Consider the following 16,743-nt stretch of genomic DNA (forward strand, 5'->3'; position numbering starts at 1 on the left):
ATTAGATTGTTGCTGGGTAGAGTAATCTTGGTTCTAGGTTTTTCCCTTTCATCACTTTAAATATTTTGTGCCACTCCCTTCTGGCTTGCAGAGTTTCTGCTGAAAGATCAGCTGTTAACCTTATGGGGATACCCTTGTGTGTTATTTGTTGTTTTTCCCTTGCTGCTTTTAATATTTTTTCTTTGTATTTAATTTTTGATAGTTTGTTTAACATGTGTCTTGGCGTGTTTCTCCTTGGATTTATCCTGTATGGGACTCTCTGTGCTTCCTGGACTTGATTAACTATTTCCTTTCCCATATTAGGGAAGTTTTCAACTATAATCTCTTCAAATATTTTCTCAGTCCCTTTCTTTTTCTCTTCTTCTTCTGGGACCCCTATCATTTGAATGTTGGTGCATTTAATGTTGTCTCAGAGGTTTCTGAAACTGTCCTCAGCTCTTTTCATCCGTTTTCTTTATTCTGCTCTGCAGTAGTTATTTCCACTATTTTATCTTCCAGGTCACTTATCCGTTCTTCTGCCTCAGTTATTCTGCTATTGATCCCTTCTAGAGAATTTTTAATTTCATTTATTGTGTTGTTCACCACTGTTTGTTTGCTCTATAGTTCTTCTAGGTCCTTGTTAAACGTTTCTTGTATTTTCTCCCTTCTATTTCCAAGATTTTGGATCATCTTTACTATCATTATTCTGAATTCTTTTTCAGGTAGACTGCCTATTTCCTCTTCATTTGTTAGGTCTTGTGGGTTTTTACCTTGCTCCTTCATCTGCTGTGTGTTTCTCTGTCTTCTCATTTTGCTTAACTTACTGTGTTTGGGGTCTCCATTTTGCAGGCTGCAGGTTTGTAGTTTCCATTGTTTTTGGTGTCTGCCCCCAGTGACTAAGGTTGTTTCAGTGAGTTGTGTAGGCTTCCTGGTGGAAGGGACTAGTGCCTGTGTTTTGGTGCTTGAGGCTGGGTCTTGCCTTTCTGGTGGGCAGGTCCACATCTGGTGATGTGTTTTGGGGTTTCTGTGGCCTTATTATGATTTTAGGCAGCCTCTCTGCTAATGGGTGGGGTTGTGTTCCTATCTTGCTAGTTGTTTGGCATAGAGTGTCCAGCACTGTAGCTTGCTCGTCGTTCAGTGGAGCTGGGTCTTGGCGTTGAAATGGAAATCTCTGGGAGATTTTCGCCATTTGATATTACATGGAGCTGGGAGGTCTCTGGTGGACCAATGTCCTGAACTTGGCTCTCCCACCTCAGTGGCACAGCCCTGACGCCTGGCTGGAGCACCAAGAACCTGTCCTCTACACGGCTCAGAACAAAAGGGAGAAAAAGAAAAAAGAAAGAAAGAAAGAGGAAGATAAAATAAAATAAAATAAAGTTCTTAAAATAAAAAATAATTATTAAAAAAAATTTTTAAGTAATTAAAAAAAAAAGAAAGAAAGGAGAGCAACCAAACCAAAAAACAAATCCACCAATGATAACAATCGCTAAAAACTATACTAAAAAAACCACAACAACAACAAGAAACGACAGACAGAACCCTAGGACAAATGGGAAAAGCAAAGCTATACAGACAAAATCTCACACAGAAGCATACACATACACACTCACAAAAAGAGAGAAAGGGAAAAAAAAATACATTTATATCATTGCTTCCAAAGTCCACCTCCTCAATTTGGGATGATTCATTGTCTATTCAGGTATTCCACAGATGCAGGGTACATCAGGTTGATTGTGGAGATTTAATCCGCTGCTCTTGAGACTGCTGGGAGAAATTTCCCTTTCTCTTCTTTGTTCGCACAGATCCCAAGGTTCAGCTTTAGATTTGGCCCCGCCTCTGTGTGTAGGTTGCCTAAGGGCGTCTGTTCTTCGCTCAGACAGGAGGGGGTTAAAGAAGCAGCTGATTCAGGGGCTCTGGCTCACTCAGGCTGGGGGGAGGGAGGGGTACGGAATGCGGGGCGAGCCTGTGGTGTCAGAGGCCGGAGTGACGTTGCACCAGTCTGAGGCAGGCCGTGTGTTCTTCATTAGACTTTGAATGTGCAAGAAATAAACTTGCATTGTGTTAATTTCTACACTATGAATATACATTATATACATGTGAATATTTACATATTGTTTTCACATTATATGTGTGAATAATCTTTTATGAATGATTTATCCAATAGTATATATTTTTAAAAGAGCTAGAGGAAGAGTAATCCAAGCAGAGGACCCTCCAGGTGTAGAGGCCATCAGAAGGGAGAGAATACTGAGCAGCACTATGGCGGTCAGCCAGAACAAGCACCTTACAAAAGGTGGCCAAGAGGGGGGCAAGAAGAAAGTGTTTGACCCATTTTCTAAGAAAGACTGGTATGATGTGAAAGCACCAGCTATGTTCAATATAAGAAATATTGGGAAAACACTAATCACGAGAACTCAAGGAACCAAAATTGCATCTGATGACCTCAAGGGTCATGTTTTTGAAGTGAGCCTTGCTGATCTGCAGAATGATGAAGTTGCATTTTGAAAATTCAAGCTAATTATTGAGGATGTTCAGGGCAAAAACTGCCTGACTAATTTCCATTGCATGGGTCTTACCTGTGACAAAATGTGCTCCATGGTCAAAAAGTGGCAGACCATAATTGAAGCTCATGTTGATATGAAGACTACCCATGGTTATTTGCTTCATCTATTCTGTGTGCATTTTACTAAAACAATGCAACAATCAGATTCAGAAGACCTCTTATGCCCAGCACCAACAGGTCCTCCTAATCTGGAAGAAGATGATGGAAATCATGACCCAAGAGGAGCAGACAAATAAATGACTTGAAAGAGGTAGTCAATAAATTGATTCCAGACAGCACTGGAAAAGGCATAGAAAAAGCTTGCCAATATATTTATCTGCTCCATGATTCTTTGTTAGAAAAGTAAAAATGCTGAAGAAGCCCAAATTTGAATTGGGAAAACTCTGGAGCTTCATGGTGAAGGTAATAGTTCTTGGAAAAACTACTGGAGATGAGACAGGTGTTAAGGTCGAATGAGCTGATGGATATGAGTCACCAGTCCAAGAATCTGTTTAAAATTCAGACTTTTAATGGTGACAAATAAAAGAGCTTATTTGTGATTTTTTTTAAAAAAGGGAAAGAACTAGGTATGTTCTAGAATCTAAAACTGCTCTGTCTAATATGGTAGTCACTACTACACGTGCCTCTTTAGCAATTGAAATATGTCTAGTCTGATAGAAAACAAATTTATGGTTACCAAAGGGGAAAGCTGGTGGGGAGGAGGAGGGATAAATTAGGACTTTGAGATTAACATATACACACTACTATATATAATAGATAACCAACAAGGACCCACTGTATAACATAGGGAACTATACTCAATATCTTGCAATAACCCATAATGGAAAAGAATCTAAAAAGGAATATATATATAAATATAGAGAGAGAATATATATATTTTATATTCATATATATAAAACAATGTACATATATATATAAAACACTGAATCAGCTTGCTGTACACCTGAAACTAATACAACATTGTAAATCAACTATATTTCAATAAAAATTAAAAATAAATGTGCCTAGTGTGAATTGAGATGTGATGTAAGTGTAAAATGCACATCAGATTTCAGAGAGTACAAAACAAAGAGAAGCTAAAATATCTCATTAATAATTTTTATAGTGATTATATGTTGAAATGATAATATTTTTATACATTTGGTTAAATAAAATATTAGTAAATTAATTTCACTTGTTTCTTCATAGTGTGTGAACTTGAAAATTTTAAATTATACCTATGCTTCACTTTTGTGGCTCACATTATATTTCTATTGGACAGTGTTGTTCTAGAGACTGACAGAAAGCTAGCCTAACAAACATTGGCATAAGCAGGAGATGGGTTAATTTAAGAGGTTATGTGTTAAGGGTGTATGTCACTACCACATTCACATTTCTTCATCCAACAAAGAAATGTTAAAAATTATCTATGCCCAGGCACTGTGTCAGGTTTGGCCACACAAAGATGAAAGAGGCATAAACCTTTCAAGAAACCTCTAGCACAGGGGAGAAGACAGATGAGCAAACCAAGAATTACAATACATCCATTTATGAATGTTCAGAGCTAAGGCGACACGAGGAGGGACACCTGGGGTAGAGGAGAGGCAGAGAAAGCTCTCAAGAAGAGTTACCGCTTGAGCTGTCTTTCAGGGGCAAGTAAGATACCCTTACAGACCCACCTTTATCCAGCCCTATCCCATCCTCCTTTCTCTCCAACTTCAATTTCTCCTCTGATAGCCCTTTCAGTGTTCTGTCTAGATGTTCCATTCAATGGTTGACAAAAATGCCCATAATCAAACTTTAGCATCAACTTGCTTAAACTCAACCCTAGTTTTCCTTTAATGACATATTTTCTCTTTCCTCTGTGTCCACTCTACTGGAGACCATCTCCCTCTCCCATGTCCCACCCTTCATCCCCAACTCACTAGGTGAAGAGGGGTTGGCATTTTCTTAGTTCCCCATTTCAGCTTCTGTGTCAATCATTTGCTGCCATTGTCAAAAATAGCTTCTAGGTCCATCCTGCCTGCTTGCCCCCACTTTAGTTGTTTTTCTTTTTGTCAACCCCAGATCAACTCCAGGTCAAACTTTCCTCTATGACTTCAGCAAGTGTGTCACAGTCCTCCTCTTTATCTCACTACCTGTCCTTATTATTCATGACTTCAGCATCCCTTCCATCATCCAGCATACTTACTTCACAGTTTCTTGACTTTCTCAAGTCCGATGACCTTAATTCCCTTAATTTCCATTGTATCTTAGTCACTAAAAGTATAGCCATATTTTGGACCTCATCTTTGTTTATTTTTATTATTTCACACTGTATATTTCACTAACCCCTAAACTATGTATCTACCCTTCCCCACCCTCCACATACCATACATATGCCTTAACACCTCCTGAATCTGCTTTTGTTTCTTATTGTGATCCCTAGGGCTGTGATGCTTCCTTATTCACTTCTCATAGTCTTGGGAGTAAAATCTGTGGTGAGGTAAGAGGAGAGCTTCTGGAAAGCAATCCCTCCCTCAAAACTCAATAATATCTGCTCTAGTCATTTTCCACTGACACTCACCTGGAATGCCTACTTTTATCTTGATAAATGTCATCCTTTCTTCAAGGTCAAACTCAAATTCCCTCCAGGAAACCAAGCACATGGATCTTTCCTTCTTTAGCTCCTACTACATGAACCAAATCAACTTTTGATTATATAGCTTAAGTCATCTCCAGATTATTTCTTATCTATTAGTCATTGCCCCAACAGAAATCTATAAGAAAAGGACCATACATTCTATTTCTTTGGCATTTCCTACCCAAAGAACACAATGCTGGATGTATATTTGGTGCTTAGATAATTATTTGATAAACAAATATATCATTTTTTATTTTGTTATGTAAATCCAGTAACAAAACATTCTGCTTATTCTCATAATTTCTTTGGCAGTGAAAAAATTGAGGAGAAAATAAAACTTTCTTGTGTAATCTCCTCAGAGAGGTCCCATTGAAAATCCTAATGGGAATATAAGCCTGGCAATTACTTCTCAGATTGGATCCAGAAGCCAGACCTGGTTGGGTGGGGTTGTTATTAGAGCAATCAGAAGCAGAAACCACAGAGCACCATGATAACAGCCAGAGTTTATGAAGCATCTCATAGCATTCTATACTTTATTAAGCATTCTATAGGCAGTCTACTAAATACTTTCTGATTATTATTTCATGCAATTCCTCCAAACCTATGAGTTAGGTATTCTATTCCCATTTTACAGATGAGGAAATAAAGACTCAGAAGTAGTAAATGACTTGTCCAAGAGAACAGCAAGTATCAGAGTTGGGGTTTGAACTCACATCTGTCTGACTCTAAAGCCTATGACTTACCCTTAAAATTCAATGAATATAAATTTGTTTTGTGAATATTAATTGGTTTGGGGAAGGTGTCTAATATTCCTTATTTCCTCTGGTAATACAACTCCCTTCTTTGGGGAGAAATTTCCTTCTTCTTTCCACCATGCTCCATCATGAAGAAGAAATGGTTACTGTCATCTCTCAACATGACAATACCTCCCTACCCATAATGTTTAGTCAAGGGAGAGATATCTGCCCAAGCTGAGCCAACAATACCTGATTTCCCAGATCAGAACCCAAGCTGCCCCAATTAGAATTCTTCCCCCAAATTCAAGAAACTAAACCTGTGAGTGAGGAGTGTTTCCTGTTAGGTACTCAAACTATACAAACGTAAACCTGAAGCCATGGCATGTCCTTCACCTCCTGAAAGAAGACTGTGTGCAGGAGAGAATAAAACTGACATGGAGAGGGAGGGAGAGAGAGACAGCCCTATTGCTTGTGAACCGTCCCCACTCACCTTTTCTCCCTTGCTGCTTCTGACCTTCCCATGGTGAGTGGAACCAATAGCTTCCCCATTTTGCCCAAGCAAGTGCTTTCTGTCACTTGCAAAGGAGTCATAAATGATTCAGCCCAACCCAGGAAGTGCTGAAGGTCAAAAATCAGTAAAATTAAGACTCATTAGCATAATGAAGAAGTAAATGAAATACTGGAAGCAAGAGACAAAGCCAAGAGGTTGCAAATCAAACAGCACCAAGAGTGGATTAGGGGTGAGAGACAATGGAATTAAAGCCACCTCAGATCATCTATCCTGGAAGAGCTCTGTGAGACCTGAAACTATTTTCTTTTTAAAGGTCACTAGCCAAAATAAGAGTCAGTAGGTCAGCTTAGTTCAAAGACATGGATGGAGTAAGAGCAATAATCAGAATTTCATAAGATAAAATTATTCCTTTTAAGAATTAAGCCCAAATAAAGCTATCTCCATCTTAAAAGAGTGTTTTTTACTGGTATTTGCTACCTTCTTTTTAATGACCATTACAAACTAAATAAATCATATGTTAGACCCAAGGAAGGAATTAAAAGGAAATCAAAGACATTTGAATATGTAATATGTCATATTGGCTAAGAACTAAAGTTATATAGAATTTACTCACAGAAGAAAAAGAGGCTTGGCTCTTGGTAGACTTAATTTCACGAGGATGATGTGTTCAGGTTTAGAGTAGGTGAGAATCAGTCTTTGACAATGGACCAGAGAGGCACACTAATATGGCTGTAAAAAGAAGCTTTCTCAGTCTGCATTTTCATTTCAAAAATGTAGGTACACGAGCTTAATTTCCTAACTGGGTTTACCTGAAGATCAGTGTCAAAGAGCAAGCTCTAAAATGTAAATAATTCATTGGTTCACCGAGTGATTTTCCAAGCTACCACGGACTTTAGTGCCCTGACCTCTGGGAGAAAGGGGTGAAGGCTTGGATTGAAGCTTTTTTTAGCAAATCCTTTCCATTCAAAACCCATAAGCTTCTTGTCCTTGTCAGCAAGTATCCAGAAGGTGCCTTGTCAACAGATCCCGTTCGAGGGGAGCACAGCTGGGAGCTGACAGAAGTGGGAGGAGCCTTGGGAGCTTTTGCTACAATCTGGCCTGTGACATGAATTGAAAACTGCTTTGGTTTTTCAGCTGGAAGTAAATTACATTCCTTTGACTCACTTTCTGTTTTGTGATGTGCCTGTATGTGTACGCAGTATGTGTGGTTTGGACATATACATGCACACATACAAGTGTGTTTATCAGTTGAAACTGGGCAGTGTTTTCACATAGTGCATAGTCTAATAAAAATTGTTGAATCTCCAATTGCTTCCTGTGGGTTTTGTGATCATTGCCCGGAATAAGAGCAGGATCCAATCCAACTCATTGCAGAATCTGCCACCAATACAGTCAAGTAGTGTGATCAAAAATTGTTGAGGGCTGCTAATTTAAATGGATAAATGTGCACCCAAGGTATAATATTAATCTTTCAACTTTTTTTTGCTGAGGCTTTAAAATTAGGGCATGGCTTAGGATTTACACACAAAAAAGAGATGCTTATACAAGTGCTTTTTTTTCCTCTTTAAGAAAATCATTGTGCCTCTATTTAGTCACTTATTGGAAATAGGCCATGGTGAAGTGTTTCTACCATAAAAAGGACAAATTATTAAGTTCTCTAAATCCTATTAATCACTTTTACAGTTGACAATTAAACCAAATTATTACACCCATAAAATGGAATAAGAGAAGGTCCTTGCTAAATAAATCATTTCAGTTTCAGGGTTGCTTGATAAATAGTGATGGGAATATAAATTCTATTAAGTGAGAAACTCTACACTCTAAATTGGATACACATGGTGGACTTGAGAAATGAATTTGAGATGAGAAATATATTTGCTTTGTGAACCAAAGTAATATAGTGGTTGCTAAATTCATTAAAGCATTAGCTGATTATAATTCAGTGTGTTAATTTAATATAATGGGTGATAAGCTTTGCCCTAGTTCTAGTTATGATCTGTAATAAACCTGGATGTATATTTGTACCCCATTTTCAGACCGTGGCTTTTTCAGTCCCTTTGAACTAACATTGTTGATACCTTTTATCTGTAGCCTCAACTGCACTTCTTATGAACCTCTTCTGACAAAAGCTGGAAAGAATGTTAGTAATTGCATTCATTCCTCCCAGCAGGTGAAGCCAAGAATCATTTGTGTTTGCAGTGTGGTATCAGTGTACTGAGGGTCAACTCTGGATGCTTGAGTGCCCTCCATCATTTTATTCTGGTCCATATCCCTTATCTCCCCTTAGTTTTCCTCCCAGCTTCTTCAGAGGACCTGCTTATCAGGGGCTCTGGCACCTTTTCTGGTTTTACCAAACAATTTCTATGGTATCCATCTTCCACTTGCGGTTTTACGTCACTGGACATAACTGCCACAGAGGCCAAGAGTACTGAATATAAACCGGCAATAGAGGATCACTCATTGTCTCAGTCTGAGTTTGTTCAAAAAAATTGAGGCATTGCAAGTGTTGATGGGTGTAATTGATGTTTAATAATGAAGAAAGGGCTTACACAAATATGGAAAGAGCTGCAGGATTATCAATCTGGTTGGCTGAAGCTAGAGAATCAAGAAAGAGTCACAAATATCAGACTGAGGTAAAGGAATAAAGAAAGAAGCATACCACTTATGGGGGGAGTTTTCAAACCAGTATGGCTGCTAGGTGAAAGCTCTTGAAGAAGTCTTGAAGCCTACCACATGGGGTTATAATAACTTTCCAAAAATTCATTTGCTTTACTTTACCTTCCAAATCTCAAGAAAGTTGTTCTCATTGGAAAACTCTAATCCAGAACCGTGTATGGAAGGAGATTTAAGGAAACACTCTTTCCAGGCCTAAAAGGGGATTTTGAAGATACTGCTAAATTGACAACAAACAATCTAACAGAGTCAACCCCTTTGGAAATTTGACAACTATGCCCCATTCCATTTAACTGCATTTAACTCGATAAGTAATATAAGTACATCATGCTTTTAATTAGCACAATGCAACCATCCTTTGACAACCAAAGACCAACAAATCCTCTTCCCAAAGAGTAGACTCAAGTCTCATATATCATTTTAACTATCTCTAAATGATGCTTAACCCTCTTTAGCTAAGTTATACTTGCCCCTTTGAAATCCTGTAATACTAATGCTAATGTTGTGTTAAAATATCTAATGTTAGATAATACAACATGAAGAGACAGAACAGAAAAGAATAATTCATTAACATATGTAAATATAAACAAATCAAAGCAATAAGGAAGATGAGTTTAATCACTACAGTTATTGTTTCTACAAGTGATGATTTGGCCATAATTGGTATTTATATCTTTCTTATTCCACTAAACTTTCCTTAGCCTCTTTGTTTTCGATAAGTGGTTCAGTTGGTTGTGGTTCTTTGCTCAATGGAATTACCCAAATCCTCCTGAAGGATCTGTCATCAGCAGTCTTGTCTGTATTGGGTTTCTGTAGTTTCTCATTATCTTTTGCTAGAGGACATAAGAGTACTAAGAAACACACCCATAGAATGTTCTGGGTTATAGTCATGTCCTCTTTACTCCCATTTTGTAGTAGCAACATAATTTCCCCTTTATAATCAGAATGAATTACCCCACCTATTAGAGTAACACCCTCCTTTGCTATTGGTTCAGTGGCATGAGGTACCCATAGTGGCCAGATGGCACTGGCAGTTTCTAGTTCATAATAACTATGTTGTGCCCCCTGATTCTAGGAATTAAGATCTTAAAGCAGCAAGCCCAAGTTGTAATATTGGGAATAGAAAATTTGCTAGTGGATTGTTAGGGGTAATAATGAGAGAATCCAGTTCCATTTCCACCCTATATTTCTTAAATCCATACATCCTGGCTAAGGGTGAAATAACATCGTATACTGATTGCTGATTCAAAACATGTACAGTATCCTGAGGACATTTTCCCAGCCTTGCAAAGTTTGTCAAGCACCTAAAGTCCTCCATCTATAACCTACAGAGGGTTATATTGTCCCTCTGATCATTGAAAGTCTCCTCTGTTGTGGTAGCCCTTCCATGAACATTTATATGACACAAAAAAATCCTAATATTCTATGCCAATTTGGAGGATTACATCTACTTATCTCTTCTCCAGACCTCCGTGTCTACAGTTTTCCAATTTTGTGTCTCCTCACTCCATGATCATCTAGCTAAACTGTTAGCGACTGCCCACAAAACAGTATAGATCCATACCTCTGTCTACATTTCCTTCCAAGAAAAATGAATAACAAGGGGCATTGCTCAAAGTTCTTTGTACTGGGAGGATTTCTCTTTGCTACCATTCTTTAGGATCACCCCTATGTGGTGCTACAGTGTTGAAGCTGCCCACTTTAAATTGTTACTGGGATATAATACAGAATCATCTTGTAAACAAGCTCTGTGTTTGTCCATGAGCCGATCATAGAGGACTCACCATGAAGCTAGAGGTGCTGATCGGGGAAAAGAAGTCTGGCAACAGGAGTAGGGACCTCAGGAGTCTTGAGTAATTTGTCTGGGCAAATTGCTTGTGCCTCCAAGAGCTGCTTGGGCCCTATCTTGTATATAGTACTTGAGGATGAAGTGCTGTTGTACACATCCAAATTTATAACTTCATGAGCCAGACAGCACACATGCTATGAGAAAAGCTTGTCATTTTATCATGAAAAGCTTAGGTCACATGGTAACTCGATGGCCCATTATCACACATTCAGTCTCTTTTAGGACCCAGGAGCAAGCTGAAAGCTGTTTCTCAAAAGGACAATAGTTATCTGCAAAACACAATATAACTTTACTCCAAAATTCAAAAGGTCTGCACTGTTATTTATCTATACGACTTGCCAAAGACTCCATATAGCATTCATATCTGTCATAGATACTTCACCACCATTGGGTATGCAGGCTTATACGGCTCAAGTGGCAAAACAGCTTGAAGAGCAAGCAACCTGGACCTGTTGCATAGCTTTTCCTTGTCCTGTTTTCCGCTCAAAACTGACAGTCTTAACAGATTACTCAGTAAATGGATCAAATCCATGTTCCTAAATGAAGAATAGATTGCTTCAATACCCAAAGAGGTACCCTAGGTGTTATACATTTTCCTTACTGGTTGGAGCCACTTGTCCTTCACTTTGTAGTGATTATCTCAATGTATCCCAGAAATTCCTAGAATTCCTAGAAATTTCACTGAGTTTTCAAGCCCTGAATTTTGTGGTCTTACCGCCTGGCATGCATGAGTTTTATTAAGATGTACAAGGATATTAGCTACTTCCTGCTCACTAATTTCAATCAGCCTGATAACATCAATGCAGTAGGCCAGAATAATGTCCCATGGAATCACTAGATAATCAAGGCCCTTGAGCACTGGAGTATTGAAGGGGTCTGAGGTAAGGCCACCTAGTGAAGGTATATTGTTACTTCCCCTATATCAAAGAACACTTGTTCTGATTGTGCTTACTAACAAGTGTAGAAAAAAAAAAAAGCACCAGCTAGATCAACAGCTACCTACAAGATATCCGGAGCTGTGTTGATTTGTTCACTAAAAATCCACAACTGGTCAATAGTTTCAATTGAAGTCACCATCTAATTAAGTTTATGATAATTCACTGTCATTTCCAAGATTTATAATTTCTCTGCCCTGGCCAAGTATGTAGGTAGTAGGTAGGTTGAATGGGTAAAGTGGTAGAGACCAATATCTCTCCATATTTCAAGTCTTTGATCAGTATTACTTTTGGTTTGCAATTTCAGTAGGAAGAGTACTGAAGAGCCTTTCCCACCATAATACCTCCCACTCCACGGATCAAGGTGCTAATATGACAAGTCTGCATATGCCTATCCTACCTATGTATTCAGAACTAAGAAACAGCCAGAAGCTTGGACTTATAGGCAGGCATGAGCCAAAACTCCATTAACCACCTGTTCTCCATAAGTTCCTAATTTTGACTAGTGGACCACAGTGGCACTTGTGTCTCCAGGAATGAGCATCAATTCAGAGTCAGCTTCTATTAATCCCTGGAAGATTTAGCTACCTTCCTTTCCTCAGTGTGCAATCACTCCGGTAAATGGACACAAGTCCCTTTGGGAAGGTTCAGAGGCAGACTGACAGCACAATTTTTGTAAGTATAGCAGATCCTTTACTTAAAGTGACCTTTAATATAGCATATTAGTTTCCTATGGCTGCTGTAATAAATTACCACAAATGTAGTGTCTTAAAACAACACAAATACAAGTTTATTAACTTACAGTTTTGGAGGTCAAAAGTCCAAAATGGCCCAAAATGAAAGTGTTTGTAGAGTTTTTGTTCCTTTCTAGAGGCTTTAGAGGACAATTTGTTTTCTTGCCTTTTCCAGATTCTAGAGGCTACTTGCACTGGCTCATCACCCCCTTATATCTTCAAAACCAGCAGGGACCAGGTATTTCAAAATGGCTCCTTTCTCTTCTGCTTGTGGGAAGCCTGAGGGGATCCTTTTCTGATATTTACTGAGAGTTCCTGTAGGAAAATCTCACAAAATTGTGGGGGCCCTTATGCTTGGATGCCCCTGGAGTTTTTAAATCTCAGAGTTGTTCAGACTGAGTCTCCAGCAAGTGATTGATTACAGCTCAAGTTTTTCTACCCCAGCACTGGTTCCTGAGGAGGTTTCCACTGCTGACAACTCTTCAAGGACAACTACTGAACCCTGTGGGTTGAAGGAAAAAAAACCAGATTTCCAGATAGACTAAAAAACAATTTACCACTCAGCAAGAAAAGAGGTGAGAACTCAAGTTGAAACAACCTGTGTAGACAATGTCACCACAGAACTTCTAGATACTAAGAACCATGGAAGCCTGGACAGACCAGAAGCCATCTCCACCAGTGCATGGAAAAAGGAAAGAGCGTACCTGAAACAAGAAAAAACAGAGCCAGGAGGACCAGAGAAACATCTCTGATGACTTTTGGAGCAGGAGGACTCAGTAGTGCCTGAAACCATTTAGCTGAATTGAAAATTTTTCTTTTATTTTTCAAAGGAAGTTTGGGGTTTTTATAATTTACAGCTATAAGACTGAAGAAATACTGTTGTTAAACATCTGATTGAGCAGAAGCAAGAAGAACTACAGTCCTGCAGCCTGTGGAACAGAAACCACATTCACAGAAAGATAGACAAGATGAAAAGGCAGAGGGCTATGTACTAGATGAAGGAACAAGATAAAACCACAGAAAAACAATTAAATGAAGTGGAGATAGGCAACCTTCCAGAAAAAGAATTCAGAATAATGAGAGTGAAGATGATCCAAGACCTCGGAAAAAGAATGGAGGCAAAGATCGAGAAGATTCAAAAAATGTTTAACAAAGACTTAGAAGAATTAAAGAATAAACAAACAGAGATGAACAATACAATAACTGACATGAAAACTACACTAGAAGGAATCAATAGCAGAATAGCTGAGGCAGAAGAACGGATAAGTGACCTGGAAGACAGAATGGTGGAATTCACTGCTACAGAACAAAATAAAGAAAAAAGAATGAAAAGAAATGAAGACAGCCTAAGAGATCTCTGGGACAACATTAAATGCAACAACATTCACATTATAGGGGTCCCAGAAGGAGAAGAGAGAGAGAAAGGACCCGAGAAAATATTTGAAGAGATTATAGTCGAAAACTTCCCTAACGTGGGAATGAAATAGCCAGCCAAGTCCAGGAAGTGCAGAGAGTCCCATACAGGATAAACCCAAAGAGAAACACACCGAGACACATAGTAATCAAATTGGAAAAATTCAAAGACAAAGAAAAATTATTGAAAACAGCAAGGGAAAAATGACAAATAACATACAAGGGAACTCCCATAAGATTAACAGCTGATTTCTCAGCAGAAACTCTACAAGCCAGAAGGGAGTGGCATGATAGACTTAAAGTGATGAAAGAGAAGAACCTACAACCGAGATTACTCTACCCAGCAAGGATCTCATTCAGATTCAATGGAGAAATCAAAAGCTTTACAGACAAGCAAAAGCTAAGAGAATTCCGCACCACAAAACCACCTCTACAACAAATGCTAAAGGAACTTCTCAGTGGGAACACAAGAGAAGAAAAGGACCTACAAAAACAAACCCAAAACAATTAAGAAAATGGTCATAGGAACATACATATTGATAATTACCTTAAACGTGAATGGATTAAATGTTCCAACCAAAAGACACAGGCTTTCTTCAATAAGTGGTGCTGGGAAAATTGGACAGGTACATGTAAAAGTATGAAATTAGAACACTCCGTGACACCATGCACAAAAATAAACTCAAAACGGATTAAAGACCTAAGTGTAAGGGCAGACACTATCAAACTCTTAGAGGAAAACATAGGCAGAACACTCTATGACATACATCACAGCAAGATTCTTTTTGACCCAGCTCCCAGAGAAATGGAAATAAGGACACAAATAAACAAATGGGACCTAATGAAACTTAAAAGCTTTTGCACAGCAAAGGAAACCATAAACAAGACCAAAAGACAACCATCAGAATGGGAGAAAATATTTGCAAATGAAGCAACTGACAAAGGATTAATCTCCACGATTTACAAGCAGCTCATGCAGCTCAATAACAAAAAAACGAACAACCCAATCCAAAAATGGGCAGAAGACCTAAAGAGACATTTCTCCAAAGAAGATATACAGATGGCCTACAGACACATGAAAGAATGCTCAACATCATTAATCATTAGAGAAATGCAAATCAAAACTACAGTGAGATATCATCTCACACCGGTCAGAATGGCCATCATCAAAAAATCTAGAAACAATAAATGCTGGAGAGGGTGTGGAGGAAAGGGAACTCTCTTGCACTGTTGGTGGGAATGTAAATTGATACAGCCACTATGGAGAACAGTATGGAGGTTCCTTAAAAAACTACAAATAGAACTACCATACGACCCAGCAATCCCAATACTGGGCATATACCCTGAGAAAACCATAGGTCAAAAAGAGTCATGTACCAAAATGTTCATTGCAGCTCTATTTACAATAGCCAGGACATGGAAGCAACCTAAATGTCCATCGACAGATGAATGGATAAAGAAGATGTGGCACATATATACAATGGAATATTACTCAGCCATAAAAAGAAATGAAATGGAGGTATTTGTAATGAGGTGGATGGAGTTAGAGTCTGTCAAACAGAGTGAAGTAAGTCAGAAAGAGAAAAACAAATACAGTATGCTAACACATATATACGGAATCTAAGGGGAAAAAAAAAAAGGCCATGAAGAACCTAGTGGCAAGACGGGAATAAAGACACAGACCTACTAGAGAATGGACTTGAGGATATGGGGAGGGGGTGGGGTGAGATGTGACAGGGTAAGAGAGTGTCATGGACATATATACACTACCAAATGTAAAATAGATAACTAGTGGGAAGCAGCCGCATAGCACAGGGAGATCAGCTCGGTGCTTTATGACCACCTAGAGGGGTGGGATGGGGAGGGTGGGAGGGAGGGAGATGCAAGAGGGAAGAGAAATGGGAACATATTGTATATGTATAACTGATTCACTTTGTTATAAAGCAGAAGCTAACACACCATTGTAAGGCAATTATACTTCAATAAAGATGTTTAAAAAAAAAAAAAGACACAGGCTTGCTGAATGGATACAAAAACAAGACCCATATATATGCTATCTACAAGAGACCCACTTCAGACCTAGGGACACATACAGACTGAAAGTGAGGGGATGGAAAAAGGTATTCCATGCAAAGGGAAATCAAAAGAAAGCTGGAGTAGCAATACTCATATCAGATAAAATAGGCTTTAAAATAAAGAATGTTACAAGAGACAAGGAAGGACACTACATAATGATCAAGGGATCAATCCAAGAAGAAGATATAACAGTCATAAATATATATGCACCCAACATAGGAGCACCTCAATACATAGACAACTGCTAACAACTATAAAAGAAGAAATTGACAGTAACACAATAATAGTGGGGGACTTTAACACCTCACTTACACCAATGGACAGATCATCCAGACATAAAGTTAATAAGGAGACAGAAGCTTTAAATGACACAATAGACAAGATAGATTTAATTGATATTTATAGGACATGCCATCCAAAAACAGCAGATTACACTTTCTTCTCAAGTGCACATGGAACATTCTCCAGGATAGATCACATCTTGGGTCACAAATCAAGCCTCAGTTAACTTAAGAAAATTGAAATCATATCAAGCATCTTTTCTGACCACAACGCTCTGAGATTAGAAATGAATTACAGGGAAAAAAACGTAAAAGCACAAACACATGGAGGCTAAATACGTTACTAAACACATGGAGGGTAAATACGTTACTAAATAACCAAGAGATCAC

At 38.5% G+C, this 16,743-nt stretch overlaps 1 pseudogene across 1 annotated transcript; it reads left to right on the plus strand.

Moving 5' to 3' along the window:
* Positions 1–910: 910 nt before the first annotated feature.
* Positions 911–9,394, plus strand: LOC309610641 (small ribosomal subunit protein eS1 pseudogene; annotated as a pseudogene). The gene has a single exon. The product of its transcript is annotated as a small ribosomal subunit protein eS1 pseudogene (transcript).
* The last annotated feature ends 7,349 nt before the right edge of the window (positions 9,395–16,743 follow it).

Source organism: Balaenoptera borealis, assembly GCF_965194805.1.
Source record: "Balaenoptera borealis genome assembly, chromosome: 1".
Lineage (NCBI taxonomy): Eukaryota > Metazoa > Chordata > Mammalia > Artiodactyla > Balaenopteridae > Balaenoptera > Balaenoptera borealis.